At 62.9% G+C, this 6176-nt stretch overlaps 1 pseudogene; it reads right to left on the bottom strand.

Moving 5' to 3' along the window:
* Window positions 1-815: 815 nt before the first annotated feature.
* Window positions 816-5966, bottom strand: LOC125345219 (annotated as a pseudogene).
* Between the last annotated feature and the right edge of the window lie 210 nt (window positions 5967-6176).

Genomic DNA, 6176 nt, shown 5'->3' with positions numbered 1-6176 from the left:
GGAAGAACTGCCCACGGAGGTGGGGCGGCTCACCCTTCCCAGGCCCGCCCGGAGAGGAAAACACGGCGGGCGGAAGTGGGGAGCAGCAGGTCACTTCCAGTTCACGGCTTGTGTGGATGGTGGGGTAGCAGCCGCGAGGGCCGGAGCCGCAGGACCGCCAGGCCGAGCCGGGCTCCGCCCGGGGTGCTGTGGGTGGGCGGGGCGGGAGGGCGAATCTGCCCGGACGGCTGCTGGGGGCTTTGCCTTCTCAAGACCCCCCCGAGCTCCCCGCCCGCAGCCCGGCAGGTCTGGCGCGGCTGCAGGGCTCCCACTAGTGGCCACGGAGGTTTCTGCAGCCGGAAGCGCAGCCTGCTCCCCTCGGATCCCATTCCCCCCCTCTGGCTTCTTCCTCCCACCACCCCCTTCCCACCCCCTCCCTTCCCCGCCCCCCTCTCTCCATTGCAGGGGCGACTCTGCGGGGTCCCCACTTTCTCAGGGGTAAAGCATCTCATCAAAACTCTTTTGGGGTCGGTGAAAGAAAGAGAAACCAAGCAAGTCCAATCCACGGTTTCTATAAAAGTTTATTTGGTAATTTCCCCTCCCCCCAGATGATAAAGACGCATATCATAATTATATAAAGGTAAAGACGATAGTGTATAAAAATAATTTAAACACATATATTAGCAACAAAGCAACATTTCTTTCTAGTAACACTAGTAGGTAAATCTTGCCCGAGATTCTCCCAAGGTGTAAATAGATTTTAGACAACAGTACAGACAGCGACAGACGCACACTAAACACTCAAAATACACGTATGTACAACTCAAGTATTTCTGTTCTGTGCATTCTAGCTCACGGAGACGGCGAAAGTGAAAAGACTCAAGGCCAGAGAGACCTCAGTGTGGAACCAAGCGTGCGCTGGGTGTGAATTCTGGATTCTGGCTAAGATTCCCCCCTACTGTCTACAGCTGGCGGCCCGAGCCGGGCGGCTCCCACCTAATCACGGGGTGTGTGGACCATGGGCTCCCGGCGTGGATTCGGGAAGGGCGGCAGCCTCTGGGCTGCAGGTGCGTCCTCCGGCGGGACGGGCTGGTTCTAAAGACGTGCCCCCCCCACCCTCTTCACCCCCACTACATCTGGCTAATTCTCTGCTTCAGAGCCAGGACCTCCCGCTCGATCTCATACGGGAGGTCGGCGTTGACTTGATCTTCCAGATACTTCTCCACATCTTCCACTTCCTTCTCCCAGAACTCCTTGGAGATGGCGAAGAGCTCCTCCATGTCGACGTTCCCCAGGCCTTTCAGGTTCAGGGCGCCCGCTTCGGGACGTAGCCGATGGGCGTGAGCCGGGCGCTGTCCTCCCCGTTGATCCGTTGAACATCCACTCCAGGACCCGGCTGTTCTCCCCGAAGCCCGGCCACAGGAACTTCCCGTCCTTATCCTTCCGGAACCAGTTGACGTGGAAGATCTTGGGCAGCCTGGCTGCCGGGCGCTGGGCCATGCTCAGCCAGTGGGTCAGGTACTTGCCAAAGTTGTAGCCGAAGAAGGGCCTCATGGCAAAGGGGTCGTGCATGATGACCCTTGCCTGTCAGACAGAGGGAGACGCGTCCGTGTGCCTCGGGCCCAAAGGCGATGGGGACCGCCGTTTCCTGCTGGCCCCGACACGCCCGGGCGTCTCCTCCCCCACCTGCCCCCCCAGAGGCAGGGCCCGAGGGAGCCCGGCTTTGACTTACCTTTGTGTTCCGCCGCTGCCGTGGCCTCCGACCTCATGGAAGCCCCCACAAACACCCCGTGCTGCCAGCTGAGGGCTTCGTAGACAAGAGGGACGCCTTTATAAAGCAGGAGGAAAGAGGAAGTGGGTGGTTAATACCGAGACTCGAACTCAGGACCCAGGTGCTGTCCCTGAGCTTTTGCGCTCAAGGCAGGCACTCTACCACTTGAGCCACACCTCCACGTCTGCCTTTTTGCTGGGTAACTGGAGATCAAGAGTCTCCTGGTTTTGTCTGTCCCACTGGCTTTGAACCACGGTCCTCTGAGCTGAGTAGCTACGACTACAGGTGTGAACCACGCGCGTCTGGCTTCCTTAAGAACTCTGCCATTCCAACTCCAGACCAGTGGTACCACTCCACAGAGGAAAAGACACGGCCAAGAAGCAACTCTTAAAAAATTAAGTAAATCGGGCTGGGGATATAGCCTAGCGCAAGAGTGCCTGCCTTGGATACACGAGGCCCTAGGTTCGATTCCCCAGCACCACATATACAGAAAACGGCAGAAGCGGCGCTGTGGCTCAAGTGGCAGAGTGCTAGCCTTGAGCGGGAAGAAGCCAGGGACAGTGCTCAGGCCCTGAGTCCAAGGCCCAGGACTGGCAAAAAAAAAAAAAAAAAAAAAAAAAAAAAAAAAATTAAGTAATCATCGTGTGGATGGAGTCTGGCGATTGAGAACTCGAGAGGCTGCCGCTGCAGTGTTCCGAGCCCTGGGACCTCGGGCATGCACCGCCATGCCCCTCTAGCGGCATGTTTGCAGTGGAGCTGGCGTTCCATATGCAACACCGAGAGAAGTGGGAAGTCACAGGAAGGTCACCAGGAAGGTCACCCGGGAACACAGGGCTACACCCGGCTCCCTTCCATCACAGACCTCAAGGTGTGGCTGTGCGCTGGCGCTGGCCCAGGGGTCTCGATTGGGGGGAAGGAAGGCCTTTGGCACCCCCCCTCCCCCCCCACAGGTCATGGAAGAAGAGAGATGGCACCAGAGTGCCCGGCCACCCCAGCCCGCGCTCCCCGCCTCACCCGCAGTCTGCGGCCTCCAAAAATGATGCCCTCGATGGGCACACCTTCCGGAGACTCCCAGGCAGGGTCGATGATGGGGCACTGGCTGGCAGGGGTGCAGAACCGCGAGTTGGGATGGGCACAGGGCTCCCCTAGAGCGAGCGAGAGAGAGCTGGTGTCCGGCCGTAGGCGGCGGCCCTGGCTGCCCAGCGCACGTTCAAACTCCAGGGCCCACAGGCACGCCCGGCCCCGGGGGGCTCACCGTCCTGCGGGGTCCACTCCCTGTTCTTCCAGGACGTGATGCTGACCCCCAGGGCCGGGGGCTCGTCCATGCCTTCCAGTACCACGCCGCCGTCACTGGTCTCCGCCACGTTGGTGAATATGGTGTTCCTCTGGATGGTCTTCATGGCGTTGGGGTTCGTCTTTCCGGAGGTGCCAGGAGCCACCCCAAAGAAACCGTTCTCTGGTTGATAGCCCGTAAGTTACCTGGAAGGTAGTCGGCCAGAGGAGCGATGAGTGCCGGGCAGGGCACTGTGGGTCACTGGAGGTGAGAACCGTGCAGACTTCTCTCCCTTGGCTGGCCTCACACTACAATCGTCAGACCTCAGTCTCTTGGGAAGCTAGGATTACAGCTGTGACCCCTGTAACCCGCTTTTACTTGTTCTTTCTTCTTGTTTTGTTGCGATCGCTCTCATTAACTTTACCCAGGCTCGCCTTGGACCCCAATCTCCTATCTCTGCCTCGCTCCACGTATTTTTTTGTTTTTTTTTGACTGTGCTGAGCTAGGACTTACATCAAATTCTCAAATCAGGCTTTCCTCTCCCTAGACTGCACACCTGCCTTATGTTTACCCAGACGACAACTTCCTCTCTCCCTCTTCCGTGCCCCCCGATACTGTTTTAACAAGTGTCAGCGTGTGGACACACCGCAGCCCAGGCGGCTTACGGGGCATTCCCACGGCATTCCCACGGCTCCGCGGGCCTGGGCGGGCGGGGAGAAGAGCTGACCCCGGGCAGGCCCCTTCCGCGCCAGGCTGCACCCCGACAGTCACCTGGCTGTCGAACTTCATCCAGGCGATGTCGTCCCCGACGCACTCCACTTTCCACCCAGGGAGGGTGGGGTTCATCATGGCCAGGTTGGTCTTCCCACACGCGCTGGGGAAGGCGGCTGCAAGGTACTTCTTCTCCCCCGCAGGATTCGTGATCCCCAGGATCTGCCAAGACAAGGCTCCTCGTTCCGGCCTCTGTGCAGCTGTCACCGGAAGCCCATTTTCTTCATAGGATAAAGGTGCGTTCATGGGGAGGGGGGGGGGGGGGGGGCCGGGGAGGGGACACACGGGAAGTGCCGGTGGGTTCCCTCCTGAAAACCTAGCCACTCAGGAGGCTGAGATTGGAAGATCATGGTTTGGAGCCAGCTTGGGCAGAAAAGTGCAATCATCTTTCTCCAAAATAACCAAGAAAAGAAGGGTTGGAGGCGTGGCTCAAGCGATAAGAGAGCCAGCTAAGCAAGCCAGGCAAGTCACAGTGCCAGGCTCTGAGTTCAAGGCCTGGTGCTGGCAAAACAACAATAACAACAACAACAACAACACTTTTTCAAAGTTAAGATGCAAAGACACTTTGAGAGAACGAGATTAAAGCCATACTGATATAGGGAGGGGGGAGGGCGGGAGGGAGGGCAGTAAGGAAACTGGAAAGCAATAAAGGGAAGAGGAGGGAAGGGAGAGGGAGAGGCCCGCGTCCCTCTGCCCGGGGGCGGACCCGCACCCTCACCAGCATGTGCTCGGCCAGCCAGCCCTCCTCCTTGGCCAGCCGGCTGGCGATCCTGAGCGCGAAGCACTTCTTCCCAGCAGCGAGTTCCCGCCGTAGCCGCTGCCGAAGGACACGATCTCCCTGCGGTCCGGGAGGTGGGCGATGAGCGTGAGCTCGGGGTTGCAGGCCCAGTTGTTGACCAGGGGCCCTGCGAAGGAAGGAAGGGGGAGGGTGGGTGAGTGTGGCCCCGGCGCCCCGGCCCCCCCCCACCGCACCCCTCCCCCGGCCCTGCGGGCGGCCCCAGCCCCGGGCTGGGAAGGGCGCGCCGGTTACTTTTGAGGGGCAGCGGGCAGCCCACGGAGTGCAGGCACTTGATGAACTCCCCGTCGCCCAGGGCCTGCAGCACGGCCGAGCCCATGCGCGTCATGATCCGCATGCTGGCCACCACGTAGGGCGAGTCCGTCAGCTCCACGCCCACCTTGGCCAAGCGGCGAGCCCAGCGGGCCCATGCTGAAGGGGATCACGTACATGGTGCGGCCTGGGCGGGGCGGGGAGGGGGCGGGGCGGTGACGTCAGCGCGCCCCGACGTCCCCCGCGTCCCCGCGCCGCCACGCCGCGCGGGCCGCGCTCACGTGCCCCGCCCCTCGACGTCCCCTGGGAACCACGCTCACCTCCCCCGCCCCTCGACGTCACCCGGGACCCACGCTCACGTGCCCCGCCCCTCGACTCGACGTCACCCCAGGACCACGCTCACGTCCCCCTCGCCACTGTGGCGAGCCTCGGGCTGAGCCCATTAAGGTGCCTTGCCCACACGCACGTGGAGGCTGTGAGTGCGCACGCGCAGAACCCATCTCGCGCGTGCGCAGAGCCCGGCGATTGGGCCGCGGGACACGCACCGGCGCAGGACTGCGCACGCGCGGGCGGGGCACTCACCCTTCATGCACCCGGGGAACCTGGCACTGAAGGCCTTCTCGAAGTCCTCCTCGGACATCCAGCGCCCCAGCTGGCTGGGGCCGGCCTTGGGGACGGGCACGGCGTCTCTCTGCTCCTGGGTGATGATCACCGTCTTGCTCTCGATGCGGGCCACGTCCCGGGGGTCCGTGAGCGCCAGCCAGCTGCAGAGGCGGCGGGTCAGGGGGGACCCCGAGCTGGCCCGTGGGGGGCCGGGAGCCCCGCCCCCGCCCCCGCCCCCGCCCCCCGGCACCCACCAGTTGTGGAGCTTGCGGAGCTTCTTGAGCACGCCCTCCTCCTGCATGCGGGCCAGCAGCCGCTGGTTCTCCTCCTCGGAGCCGTCGCAGATGTGGATGGCGTCGGGCTCGCACAGCCGGCCGTGGCTCTCCACGAACTCCCGCACGGCCCGCGGCAGGCCGTCCAGGGCGCCGTGCACGACCTTGGCCGACAGGTCGGCGCGGTTGTGCAGCTGAGGCGGCATGGCTGCTGACGCGCTGCGGGGCACCTGGAGCGGGGCGCGGGGGCCGCGCGGTCAGAGGGGCCCGCGAGCGCCCGCCGGCCCCGCCCGCCCGCCGCGGGGAGGAGGGAGGACTCGCCTGGGTTCCCGGGGAAGGGCCGGAGCGGAGGTCCCGGAGCCGCTGGCTGCCAGGGGTGTGTGCCCAGTGGGACGGCCGTGCCGGGAGACCGAGCCCCGGCCTTAAGTACCGTGAGGAAGGCCAGCCCTGCCCGCCCCC

Source organism: Perognathus longimembris, unplaced genomic scaffold (assembly GCF_023159225.1).
Source record: "Perognathus longimembris pacificus isolate PPM17 unplaced genomic scaffold, ASM2315922v1 HiC_scaffold_5405, whole genome shotgun sequence".
In the NCBI taxonomy this organism is placed as follows: Eukaryota; Metazoa; Chordata; class Mammalia; order Rodentia; family Heteromyidae; genus Perognathus; species Perognathus longimembris.
Note: the sequence above shows the minus strand (reverse complement) of the source record. Positions and strands in the feature narration are given on the sequence as shown.